This window comes from Nannospalax galili, unplaced genomic scaffold (assembly GCF_000622305.1).
Source record: "Nannospalax galili isolate Female #2095 unplaced genomic scaffold, S.galili_v1.0 scaffold293, whole genome shotgun sequence".
Classification (NCBI taxonomy): domain Eukaryota; kingdom Metazoa; phylum Chordata; class Mammalia; order Rodentia; family Spalacidae; genus Nannospalax; species Nannospalax galili.
Window position 1 is genome coordinate 2,211,418 of NW_008337147.1, and position 14,658 is coordinate 2,226,075.

Here is a 14,658-nt window from a genome sequence, read left to right on the forward strand (position 1 = left end):
ATGACACTCCTATCCCCTTCCAAATGCAACCTCCTTTTCACTGTCAGTGAGGTCTTACTGTCAGAGAACACTTACTGGACACACTAAAGATCAAATTGCAGGGAGCACTTACTAGACACACTTAAGTTTTTGAACCAAGCTTCATTATTCTGAAGGAAGTCCAAGCCAATAGGCTACTGTGCTTATCTCCTTGGACTCTCCCATATCATCAGCTAAATTCTGGATTCATCCATTGGGCAGTCTTTGTTCTGTAGCTTCCGACTGGGCAAGATGTCAAAATTACACCACAGTTTATCCATCTTCTACACCCCAATTCATCTTCATTATTTTTAAGCAGAATTCTATATACTCTTTATTGTTTACAGAAATGTCCTATCTGTAGGATCAATTTTTTAAATGAGTAAGAGAATGAGTAACTATGAAGCCTGTAAACTTGTTTCCAGATTTTGTAACATAGAGGCAGAATTAGAAGTGCAAGAAATTTAGTGAGAAGGAAGATCTGTACTACATTAAAAACAAGAAAAGCCTTTAGAACAGGTATATATATTTAGCACAATTCTTTTTAAAAAATAACCTAAAGCTGTAATATTTAGAAAAATATGAACTTTCTTCCATTTAAAAAGCTCATTATTTGATGATTCTTTTAAGTGTATTATTGCACATTTTTAAAAATTTAGAATGAGATTAATATATTTACTAAAATGTCCTACTTACCCTGTATACTCTATGTAAAATGATTTCTCTCATCTTGCAGATACTTTGTGACATACTGGCCTAAGGACCAAATTGCAGAAAAATAATGCAATTGTTTTATATTAGCTTGGGACCTTATAAGACTTAATTCAAATGAAACTATTTTAAGTGACATTGTAACAAGTGGGTTTCTCAGCATAATTTTTACCTTAAATGTCCCAGTGGTAGAATTGCAAGACTCTACAACACCAAAACAAAATTTCCCTTCATGAAACATTTAGCATGATCCCTCAATCCCAGAAGTTCCTTTATATTTATTAAAATTCTGAATGGAAACTGAACTCATTAGCTTCCACCATTTATTCCTTATTTTCTGAGTGAGCACTGTAATCAAAATTAGATTTGCTTTGAAATGCTTTAGTAATGTATTAATACATCACAAGGGCAAATTCCTCATAGCATACCTCTTCAAAATCTGCAAATCTCCTAGCATTCAATGCATGTCTCAAGTGTCTAATAATTATATGTAGTATTATGCACAATATGATAGAAAAGCAATTATTCATTTTTCTTCACTCATTTCTTTATTCTCTTATTCAATAAACATTCATGGAGTGTGTATGATGTGTCAGTTAATGAATATATAAAGATGCAGTCCTTGACATCAAGGAGCAATTAGATACCTGTTTTTTTCCTTCAAAACTTTAGATAACATTAAAATGAATATGCTACTTTTGTAATTTATATATGATTGTTTGAATTGGATACATATAAAGATTCTGTCACTTTTCGTCATCTTCATCTGTCTCCAATTCCCTGAACAAAATATAAGTCTTTGCAAACACATATGCATGCATTATTTATTATTCAGCTATACTCAAGACATCTTTCAGGGCTCTCCACATTTACCAGATCTTGGGCTGATTTTGTCAAGTCTCAAATTAATCAAGGGCTTACCTTTATGACATCCTCAACCACACAGTCTTCTAGAGGTGCATCCACAATTTAGATACATTTAAAGGTTATCTGGGCTTCAGAGTGGATGTGGTTTGCTTTGGTAGAGTCCGAAGGGCCTGCACTCCTCTCATACGTAAATGGCCCCAAGAGCAGAAAGAATGGCCCCTTCTGCTTTCTCTCAATCTCTGTGATTTGTTTAGACTGGGCTTTAAGGCCTGTAGTTTTAAAACTCAAAATCAAGCGTGTCCTGAAATTTAAAATACATTTATTTTTGTCCACAAGTACAGATCCCTGAGGTTATAGGAAAAAAGTGCAGGAAGAGTGTGTTTAAGGATATATTCACCCCTAAATTCCATGTTCCCATATTCAGCCGCTTATTGGAAGTTTTAAACTGAAATTTTAAAATATTAGAAGTGTGATTTTATAAATTAACATCATAGTAACAATAGTCATTGTGGTTAAAATTTTATAACAGAAAAAAATCATTAACTCAAATTTACTTTGAGACCTGTATATATTTCTAAGTTAGGATATTTGGATGTGTTTTAATTATGCAATACTTCAAAATTATGGTCACTGTTTAATTCAAAGTTACATATTAAAGATATGAGCATCTAGATATTAAAATTTTCTTATAATAAAACACAGAAGAAATTTGAATAATTCCTAAATTATAATTTTTCTAAACTGAAGATCTTCATGTAAAATGAGCTCTGAGAAGCCACAAAACCTTCTGTCCACAATCTGGATACTGAGAAAAAGCAATAATGTAGTCAGGAAGTTTGTGAGACAGAGAGCTTATGGTCAAGATTCTAAGTGTGAGTCTGAGTCCCTGAGAACAAGGAATATCATATTTTTGCCTCTTTGTAGCAGTCAACCAAGGAAGAGCAATTCAAACCTTCTATCATCTTCTAGTTCTGAACAGGTCCTCTTGAATTAGATGATACTCATCCATTTTGGGTAAGACTATTTGTTTAATTCAGCCCAGGAATTCAAGTGAAAATTCATTGAAGTTCAAATATCTCTTCTAGGAACATTCTTGCAGAGACACCTGGAAATAATGCTTGGCTAAATCAAGGTGATACAAAAAAGTTATCTTCACACTTTCCAATGAGAAATTCTGCCTTACCACATGATTTTTCTGTCTCTATTATTGACTGTGACACTTTTTTCTTTTGTACATTACTTTCAAATTCAGCGGTCTTTTATATTAGCTTCATATATTATTATATGTAGGATCAGCTTATTCTCAATAGCATGTGATACTATATTGCACAATTTTAAAATTAATGTATTTATTGCACAGTGATTGGACATTTTACTGGTTTTCTACTTGGAGTTATTATTCCTAGAATTACCGATCATATTATGCCTTGGGATGTGTCACCGTTGGCACTAGTTGTCAACTTGACATACCTGAGAAAAGGGAACCTCAAATGGGGAATTTCCTTTATCAGATGGAACTGTATGCATGTGTTTGAGACATTTAAACATAATATATAGAAGAAATTCTATGTCCCTTAAATAACCAAAATATCTTAACTCTATTATCTGTTTATTTCTGTCCAGTTTTTTAATCAAATATATATTTCCATATCAATATGATTAGTGCATAAATCAATAATTTTGAAATCATAATTCCAAAATGATAATCCTCAGTATATTTTCAATACACTTCAGTGTATTACAGTACTAAACAAAATAACTGCTTTATAGAGCAAAGATATGTAAAATTCATGGGAGATAGAAATTTGGGTTAAGCTAAAATAAATATAACCAAAATAAATAATAATTAGATGACAGATTTCATTTTTAAAATTGCTTATTTAAAAAACTATGAAGTGCAATAAATGGATAGATGTATATTTTCCTAAAATAAGAAAAAAAAATTAAATTAATTGGGAGTTTTAGAATAATTTACAAATTTATTATACGTTTCAGTTTTTCTAAGAAAACACAAAAATATAAAAAAGTTTTTATTGGTCCGAATAAGCTGAGAACATAAATGAGATAGCAATGAAAAAAATCTAAATTTCAATAATTTCAGAAAGTAGAAAAGTAGCATCACAGTGAAAAACTGATACACAGTTCTTATTGAGCTAGACACTAGACATTATCAAGCCATCAAGTTATTTGTCCACAAGTAAGTTGCTGGAGACACCAGGACACTAGGGTACTAAAATATAACAAGCTGAAAATCAGAAAAATTCATTGAATGTTCCAGGTAAAGATGAACAAATATCGAATTTCTTATTTTTTTCACAACCTAAGTATACATTTAACTTAATCTCCACCCTTAACAGTAACACAGTTCAATCTCTAGGGGTCTAAATTCAGCAATAAATCTGGTCTCTAGCATTTTGGTCTCCATTTACAGCAGAGTGTGGGTGAAGTGTAAGACTAAAAGCAAGACATTTGTTCAGTGATAAGAAGCTCACACTCATGTCTTCCTTCATCTGCTCTGAAAATATTGCTCTCCTGGCATGCTAAATTCTCATTACTGCTTTTCAAAATAAGGGACAGAATTTTCTTAAATCTGAAACTTCCACAGTTGCCAAAAATGATGACATGATCTGGGATAAAACTGCAGTGACACTTGTCATATGACAGCATCCAAGAGAGTACACAGACAGGTACTCTGTCTTAAGACAAGTTACAGTCTGTCATAAATAATCCTAAACATCATTGGAAATCCATATTATGGAAGATCAAAGAATATAAAGGTACACAAATTATAAATAAATAGGATCAGGTATCTTTTCTATCACTGGAAATAAAGGAAAATTAACTGCATATTCTGGAAAAAATGTCACAAGGAAGACTAAGATAATGGATTTCAGATCATAGAAATAATTGTTTTAATATTAGAAGCATCTATAGATGCCATGTATCTAGAAACCTTTTCAGACCCAGGAAGCTAACTGGCCAATCCAAATTTGCAAAATTTAAAAGGTAGCATAGAAGTAATTTGTTACACAATTTGCATGATTCTTAATATAGACATTAAATAAAGTTATTATTTTTACAAAACAAATATTGCTTTCATTATATTTTTATTACTTTAATTGATTAAAATTTTTCAAATAAGTTGATGCATGAACAGAGGCTTTCAGGAAGGCCTCTGGGAATTGCTCATATGACCTTGAAGTAATGGATGCACAATATTCATGCTGACTCAATCAGGTAAAAAGCCAGCATAGAACTGGAGAAACGGGGAGCAGGTCCCATCCTTAGCCAAAGAACTATTGGCAACTGATTACTGTTCGGTGAAACAGAGTAGATCTTCTTTAAGGAGTGACTCTAGATAGGATTTCAAGGCTCCAGTGAATGAACTTGCACTGAGGGATATCAAGGTATAAAAGCTTGACAAGAAAAGCTTACAATATAAGACAGACTGCATGAAATGTGGTAGGGGTGCAATGGGGGTGCAGAATTGGAGAGGGGTTCTAGATACAATGAGTATTTATTGTAAGAAATCCACAAGTACTCATTAAAAACACTCATTAAAAAAAGCTTTCGTACAATATGTTTTGATTATATTCACACCCCCTTCCTGCTCTCCTCACCCACCTCACTATTTCTCCTCCTGATTTAATGTCCTTTATTGCTATGTGTTTTTTTAAAAGGTCTATGGAGATATCTATCTATGGAGATATCTTGCCCACTGCATCTTGATTCCCTGACAGCCTGAGCAGCTCCACTCTCTCCCAGCACACTGTCCCCATTCTAGCCTTGGGCCCAAGCTCACACCTGCTCTTCTGCCTCTGACCTCTGGACTAGCTGCCTAGCCCAGGCTAGATTAATGCTCTAGCATAATTTGTTAGACCCTATACAGGTTGTCCCTACTCCCACCTTGCCCTTGGCTCCCTGATCTGCCTGCCTCAGACAAGTCTACTACCTTGGTAAATCAGATACTGCCCATTGTGCCTTGATCCCCCTGCAGCTTGAACATCTCCAGTCTCTCCCTCCACTCCATTGACCTTCTAGCCTTAAGCCCAGTCCCACTGTTCTATCCAATACTGATCCTCAAACTATACTCTCAGTCCAGGCCTGACCACTGGTCCTGACTCCCTACACCCAGAGTAACTCAATTATCCATATGAGTTTGTTATGCCTTCCCACAGGCTTTCCCTACCCCAAACCTTGCTTTGGGTCTCCAGATTTGCTTGCCACAGAACTACATACTAATCTGGTGAATCAGATCTCTCTTGCTGTGTCTTGATAATTCTGCATTTTGATAACTCTGCATTCTGAGCAGCTCCAGTCTCTTCCCTCACTGTTTCCCTTCTAGCCTTGGGCTCAGGCTCATCCCTGCTATTTCTATGCAAGAACCCTGGGCTACCCTTTTAATCCAGACATACCCACTGAGTCTTGATCCCTTGCACACAGACTAGATTAATTCTCCAGCTTCAATCATTAGAACCCTCCACAGGCTTTTCTCACTGCCATAATGCCATCAGGCAAATGGCATTAATCATATCTTCAACAGGATTATAGAAAAAAAATCTTTAAATTATGGAAAAGCACAATTATACAGATACAAGAAACATATATAACCCCAATTAGACAGGACCAGTACAGAAACTCCCCACAGCACATCAGAGTAAAAACAATAAATGTACAGAACAGAGAGAGGGTACAAAAAATTGATAAATAAAAATGACAAGTTATGAATAAAGAAAAAGTCATCAGAATTACAGCTGACTTTTCAATGCAAACAATGAAAGCCAGAAGAGCCTGGACTAAAGAATTCCCAGTTCTAAATTACCATGGACATCAAACCAGAACACTTTACTAAGCAAAATTATCTATCATAGTCAAAAGGGGAATGGAAAATTTTCCATGAAGGAATTTATGTCCACCAAACAAGTCCTTCAGAGAATTCTTGAAGTGATACAAAGGACTAAAGAATGACTATACCAAAGAGGTTACAGAAACAAAAAAAAGGAAAGCATAGATATAGACACAAAATAGGATCAAGAGCACAAACAAATTAAAGTTACAGTAACCAATATACATCTTTCAATAATAACCTAAATATCAATGGCCTCAGCATGTCAGTCAAAAGACACAGGTTAGTAGTATGAATTAAAAAACAAAATCTATCTTTTGCTATCTTCAAAAACTCATCACAACTTCAAGGATAAGTACTACTGTAGGGTGAAAGGATTGAAAAACAAATTCTAAGCAAATGGCACCAAGAAGGAAGCAGGTGTTTAAATTAAGATATCTGAAAAAATAGACTTAATATTGAAGCTAATCAGAAAAGAAGTAAAGGGTCACTTTATTCTAATCAAAGGAATAATTGATAAAGAAGATATTACAATCATGAACATATATGCACCAAAATATGGTGCACCCAATTTCACAAAAACTACTACAGGATTATAAAGCACAGATTAACCAACTCTATAATAGTAAGTTGTTTCAATACCCCACTATCTCCAATGGGCAGGTCACCTGGAGAAAGAACAAACAGAGAGACATCTGAATTAAATGACATTGTACATCAAATGACTCCAATACACATTTACAGAATATTCTACCCAAGCACCAAAGACTCTTGCCTTTACTTCTCCTTCATATCTCCTATTCATGATTCAAGGACTTTTTTCTTCCCTTAGAGACAATAGTAATGCAATTTGGGAGTCTTTTAGACAGACCTACTGAAGGGGTACTCCAATTGTCTCACCCTGCATGCCTGTTCAGCATGGAAGAAGCCAGAGTGGTCTGCGTCCTTATTCCCTATTGGCAATATGGGTAACCCCTTCAGAGGATGGTGCGATAAGAATAGGAGGTAGGAACTGGCTAGGTGGTTAGGGTGAAAAGACCCCAAAGAACAGTAGCCAGTTTCTTGGCTAAAAGTCAAAATGTTCTTGAACCTGTTAGCAACATACTCTGTTCCAAAGGCCAAAAATGTCAAAAGTATTTGGGAGCTTGTATCCAATCCTTAAAAGATTTTAGGGTTATCTCTTCAAGGGGAGAATGTTGGAGGGGAGGGAGCGAACATGGATTTGATCAAAACACCTTATATACATGCATGAAATTCTCAAGAAAGCTTTTGTTAAAATTTAAAAAAAAAAATAAAGAATGGTAGCTGAGCAAGCCAGAGGAAGCAAGGCAGTCAGCAAAGTTTGGTGGTCTCTGCTTCACTTCCTGTCTTCTCACAATGATGGACTGTAACCTAGAAATCAAATAAACCCCTCCCATCCCCCCCCCAAGAATACATTTTCTACTCAGCAGCCCACACAAGTTTTTGTAAAATTTACTACATATTAGGGCACAAAACAAGCCACAATAAATGCAAAAGAACTGAAATAATTCCACGTATTCTATCAGACCACAATGCAATAAAACATAAGCAAAAGCAAAATGTACTCTAGTAACTACATGAATTCATGGAGATTAAACAACATACTTCTGAATGATGAATGGGTCAAAAAAAAGGAAAAAAGAAAGGAAGAAAGAAAGAAGAAAGAAAGAAAGAAAGAGACACTTTAAAAGCAAAGTTCTAAGTGCCTACATTAAATAAAAAGAAAAAAAAACATACAAATGCTTTAACAGTGTAACTCAAGACTCTATTAAGGTAAGAAGACACCAATTCTAAACCTAGTAGATGAGAAAAATAACAAAAAATAGAGCAAAACTCAATGAAACAGAAACAAAGAAAACAATGCAAAGAACAAATGAATCTAAAAACTGGTTCTTTAAAAAATTAAACAAGACAGACAGACCATTAGCCGTCAACCAAAAGAAACAATGAGCAAATGAACAAAATCAGAGTGAAAACAGTAACACCACAACAGACACCAAAATACCCAGAACATTATAATGGGATACTTTTAAAATAGATACTCTTTTAAATTTGGAAATTTAAAAGAAAATGAATGAATTTTTAAATTGATTGAAACCACCAAAGCTAAAGCAAAGTTAAAGCATTTGTTATGGGCTTAATTAAACCCATAGCAAATAAGGGAACTGAAAGAACAATTTAAAATCTCCATGTTAAAAAGCCCAGATGGATTCACAGCAGAATTCTACCAGACATTTACAGAAGATCTATAACCAACACTTCTTAAATTATTCAAAAAGATAGAAACAAAGGGAGAACTACCAAACTCCTATGAAGCCAGTATCACTCTAATATCAAAACCAGGTAAAGTCAGAACAACAAAAGAAAAATATAGGCCCTTATCGTTAATGAACAAAGACAGAATGATTCTGAACCAAATACTCATAAACTGTATAAAGACATGTATCAAAAAGCTCATTCAGGATTATCAAGTTAGTATTAGTCCAGAGATGCAGGGGTGGTTCAAGACACATAAGTCAGTAAATGTCATAAGCTATATAAAATAAAGACAAAACTCACGTGTGCATCTCCATACATGCAGAAAAGGCCTTCGACAAAATCCAACATAATATCATGCTAAAATCTCTAGATGGAATTGAATTGGAAGGAACACAACTCAACATAATTGAAGTTATATAAATAAAGCCACAGCCAACATAAATTCAAATGGAGAAAAACTGGAAGCATTCCCATTAAAATTAGGAAACTTGACAAGGATGTATTAGATCCCCACTCTTTAAAATAGTGCTTTAAATTATTGATAGATAAATAAAACAACAGTAGATTAAAGGTATACTATATGAAAAGAAGTCAAATTATTACTATTTGCTGATGGTATGATGTTATACATAAGGGATCTGAAAAATTCTGCCAGAAAACTGCTATAAATGATAAATACTTTCAGTAAAGTGTCAGGTTACAAAATCAAATAACAAAAATCATTATCTTTTCTATATACCAATAACTAGCAATTGAAGAAAGAGTGCATGAAACCCTCCCATTCACAACCACCTAAAAAATTATCTAGGACCAAATCTAATAAAAAACATTAAATTTCTCTACATGAAAAATTAAATCTTTAAAGAAAAAGATAGACAAAGACAACAGGAGAAGGAAGGACCTACTATATTCATTGATAGATAGGATTAATATTATGAAAATGATGATTGTACCAAAACTATTTATCGATTCAATGTAATGCCAATCAAAATACCCATAAGATTCTTCATGGAGCTAGAAAAAGCATCCTAAAATTCAGATGGAATCACAAAACACCCTGAATATCCGAGGCAAACTTGGTCAAAAAAAGGAATGCTGGGGGGAATCACCATAAGAGCGATCACTCTATATTACAGACCTATAGCTATAAAAATGGCATGGTATTGGCAAAAAACAAAAAAACAAAACAAAACAACCCAGACTGATCAGGGTAACACAATAGAAGGCACAAAACATGAAAGCATAGAATTTTTAGTCACCTAATATTTGACAAAGGTGCCAAGAACACACAATGGAGGAAAGACAACATCTTTAGCAAATGGTGCCAATAGAACTGGATCTCCACTTGTAGAAGAATAAAATTGCAACCTTAACTTTCACCCTGCACAAATGTCAACTTCAAATGGACCACAGATCTCAATATAAAACTCAAAACTCTGAAGCTGTTAGAAGAAAACATAGGTACAGCCCCCAGGATATAGGTATAGGAAAGGACTTTCTAAGTTGTACATCAGTTGTTTGGGCATTAAGGTCGACAATCAACATTTGGGATCTTATTATACTAAAAATCTTCTGTACATCAAAATAAAGAGCAAAAGAAATGAAGAGGAAACTCACTGAGTGGGAAAAATCTGCAGCAGCTACATTCCCAAAAGAGGATTAATATCCAGAATATATAAGGAACTCAGTAACAAAGAAGAAAATAAAAGACATCCAAAAAAGATGTGATAAAGACTTGAACAAGGAGTTCTCAAACTAAGAAATAAAACATGCTAAGAAACACAATAAAAGGTGCTCAACGTCCTTAGTAATTAGAGAATTTAGACAAAAACCACTTTAAGAATCCATCTTACATAATTACGTTGGCTGAGATCAAGAGAGCAAAAGGCATCAAATGCTGGTGAGAATGTGGGGAAAGGGGAACACTCATTCACTGCTGATGACAATAAAAACTTGTGCAACCACTATTGAAAGCAGCATGAAGAACTCCTGAAAAATGAAACTGAATCTCCCATTTGATCCAGTTATAACACTCCTTGGCATATACACAAAGGAATCACCCTACTACAGAGGTACATGTACATTCACATTTGTTGCTGTTGTTTTTACAATAGCCAAGAAATGGAAACAACCTAAATGTCAACTACAAATGAATAATGGAAATGTGGTACATTTACACAATGGAGTTCTACTTGGCTCTAAGGAAAGAGGAATTGAAAATTTCAGGGAAATAAATGGAACTAGAAATTATTATACTAAGTGAAACTACAGAAACACAAGCAATATATGTTCTCCCTTATTTGCAGATCTTGGCAACAATCTTCTCTATGTGAGTATACATACTGATATAACAGCAGAAGACAGGAAAATGGAAAAGAAGAACAGATGCAAATGGAATGAAAGAGCCTGAGTGAGACGGGTATTAAGAAACTGATGTTATCAAGTGGGAAATGGGAAAAAAATGGTAGTATTCTTCTTGGGAAAGGAGGAAGGAATGTGATACAAGGAACCCTGGGAGTAAAGAGGAAGGAGGAACTCAAGAGCATGGAGATAATAGGAGGAAGGTATTCTCAAGAGGAAAATGGAGGCACTTAAACTTGTGAGGAAGGAAGGAGGTTAGACAGTGAGAGAGGCAGGAGAGATAAAGTTTTGGTGGTGTAAAAAGCAGAGGAAAATGTACTAATTCAACCCCGCCCCCCAAATTCACATACAATATCTGAACATGAATGTGTATGTATAACTGAAGCGCTACAACAAGGAACACAGTTGCAGAGAGGGGAAACATCCCTTTGAGTTGTTGGCCAGTGTAGTCCAAGAGACTCCCAAAGTAACACAGACTATTGCACAACCCTTGATTACCTTACAGAACTTGAAAGTAAGACCCTAACATTGAAAACAGGACGTACTTTGGACACAGGATTTGGAGCAATTGAGCTGGAACTGATCAGGTAGCCACCACCACTGAAGGCTAGCTCTCATAGTTCTAGACGTTCCTATGCAAGTTGCTAAGAGAGAAAAATCAATCAATGATCCAGCCTAATCCAAAGCCTAATAACGATAATGACTGGCACACCAAAATATTTCTATTGGTGCAGAAGTGGCACTTTCATCTAGGGGGTAATCAGTAGCTATTTAATCGAACTTAAAGCTTTCTTAATGGGAGTGAACTCATAGGCGGCACTATAAATAGAGCCAAATACTCATGGCTGGAGGGGTCATAGATCCTAGAGAAAGTCCTATCTCTGCTGCATCTCTAGACAAATGAAATTTCTTAGTTTGAACCTTATATTTACAAACAAGTATATCATACACCACTAATCAAAAAAAAAAAAAAAAAAAACTACTTTGGCAACAGAGGGAGGCTATTACAGAGTTCCACAACTTGTCACACATTTAGAATACATGCCTGACAGATGTCCAGCCCTAACTGACATATCTACACTGGAACTTCTACATCTAAGGTTCATGGTGCATAGCAGAGCAGGGTATAGTGCTAATAGTAATACATCCCTCAGCTCTCACCAGGGAAGCTTCCTCATACAACACAGTGCAATGCACACAGAAAGCCACAGCTGCCTAAGTTTTAGAGAATAAGAAACTGCAGGGTGGGTGTCTCTGGATAAGACTCCTATATTAAACAACACCCATCCATGGCTCAGGGACCATTGCAGAAGGAGGGGCAGAAAGATTGTAGGAGGCATGAGCACATGGAAACAAAGCCCTTCAGGCCACTTGAAACTTGCCCATATGAACTTGCAACAATGGTGACACCATACACAAGGCCTGTGCTGACTCAGTCTAAAACTCAGCATAGAACAAGGGAAAAGGACAGCAGGCCTCAACCCTGAACTGATTACTGTTAGGTGAGGGACAGTAGATCTTTTATAAGGGAGTGATTCTAGATCGCCAACTAGACTCCATTAGATGAACTTGCACCAAGGGTCATCTGGGTAGTATTTAGCATATAAGTCAAAATTCATGAAATCTGGTATGGGTCAATGAGGAGGAACAAATGGGATAGGGGCCTAAAATTAATGTCTTTTATATAAAATGTACAGGAACTCAATAAAATGTTTTCTTTTTTTAAGAAATAAAAAGGCCTATGGAGTCTAGTCTGTGGTATCCAAGTGCTCTTCGTGTATCTATCCCCTGGAATCTGGTCAATGTACTGGGTTCTACACTGGTAAGAAAAACTGACTCTCTCTCCAAGCATCTGTCAATTGCCAATAGATATTCAACTGGTGTTGGGAGCTACTATTATAATGGGCACAGCCATTGCTGCATTAGGCTGTGGCAACTTGCCTTGACTTAAGCATTGGAAAAAGAATGCTTCCATCCTGGGAGTTTCCTTGCTCTCTGCTTCTGTGGCCTGACTTGACAGGCTATGCTTCCCTGATTAATTGGCAGTCTTGGAAACATAACTAAAGAGTTCTGTTTCAGTTTATGGGCACTGGAGTTTCTCAGCACCGATAGCTTGGTTTCTTTGTAGAAATAACGAATTATAGTAGCTGCTAAGAGTAATAACAAACAGTACACCTTATATCTAAGATATTATAAATATTATGTGGCTGGATCTTGGGTACTGTCAACATTGGGTGAGTTTTGATTGGTGAAGTAATATACTCTTGGCAGTAATGTAATGTATCCTTGGTTATTCCTTGGTCACTTTCTGTTTAGTGATGTATTCTTAGTTATTCCTTGGTTACTCCAGACGTGATTCTTATATAAGCTTGGTTTGGCTCACAATAAACATGCACTGGCTCATAGACCTCTGCATCTCCTGTGTCTTGACTTCTATCTGTCGTGGTCCCCAAGCTCTTCAGGCTTGGACTGTGGTCACTGCACCGTGACAAACTGGGTTCAGAACTTTCTGCCCAACTCCCTCATCTATGCTGAGCCCATATCTTGCTTTGTTTTGCACAGCTCCTGTGCATTCCTAAAGTATCTGAGTAACAGAACTGAGATAAAGCAGGCTGGCTTTATCTCACATACCTGCTGGCTAGTCACATACCTGCCGTCCCCAAGCTCTTCAGGCTTGGACTGTGGTCACTGCACCGTGACAAACTGGGTTCAGAACTTTCTGCCCAACTCCCTCATCTATGCTGAGCCCATATCTTGCTTTGTTTTGCACAGCTCCTGTGCATTCCTAAAGTATCTGAGTAACAGAACTGAGATAAAGCAGGCTGGCTTTATCTCACATACCTGCTGGCTAGTCACATACCTGCTGGCTAGTTTTTATAGCACAAGACTATGCTATGCACTTTACTGGCAGAGAAAGGTAATCATTAACTTTACCTATCTATGAACCCTTCAAACTACAATAACGACTGACTTGGCAAAATATGGTCATTTGTGCAATAGTGGCATGAATTTTGGGAGTAACTAACCATCTTCTAAATGGATTTAAGGTTTGCTTTAGAATACGGAGTCCATGCCTTGCACTGCTGTCAGGCCCAAGAACTTGTGGTTGCACAGGTCACAGATCACATGGCAGAACCTACCACTCTTATTCTTCTAAATAAACACAACATTTTACTATTAATGGCTTATTGTTATACTCATAGATTAATGCATCGCTCAGCTCTCACCAGACAACTTTTTTTTGTGGTATTAGTTGTAGAATCATTTAATGCAGTGACCCACAAATGATCAACATTCAGAAAATAAGAGACCACAGAGTGCGCAGTTGTAAATGGGACACCTCGAACACATCTTCTCCCCCCAAGGTTCAGGTATCACTGCAGAAAAGTGGGCAGAAAGATTTTAAGAGCCAGAGGTGGGGGATGAATACAGTAAAACTGCTGTTTTGACACCACAGGATAGTTGGACATGTGGACTCACGCCTCTTGATTTAAAAACGTTTAAAGTTTGGGAAGAAATGTGGAAGTAGGATTTGGTTTTGCCTTTAATACAGGGAACAAATCACAGAAACAGGA

General features: G+C 36.0%; 1 long non-coding RNA gene across 1 annotated transcript in view; it reads left to right on the forward strand.

The window, feature by feature from the left end:
* Positions 1-11,070: 11,070 nt before the first annotated feature.
* Positions 11,071-14,658, forward strand: part of LOC115070207 — a 4,830-nt gene continuing 1,242 nt past the window's right edge. Inside the window, exons 1-2 of the long non-coding RNA XR_003849405.1 lie at positions 11,071-11,141; positions 12,811-12,905. This is a non-coding gene — a long non-coding RNA (uncharacterized LOC115070207). The remainder of the gene's footprint in view (positions 11,142-12,810; positions 12,906-14,658) is intronic.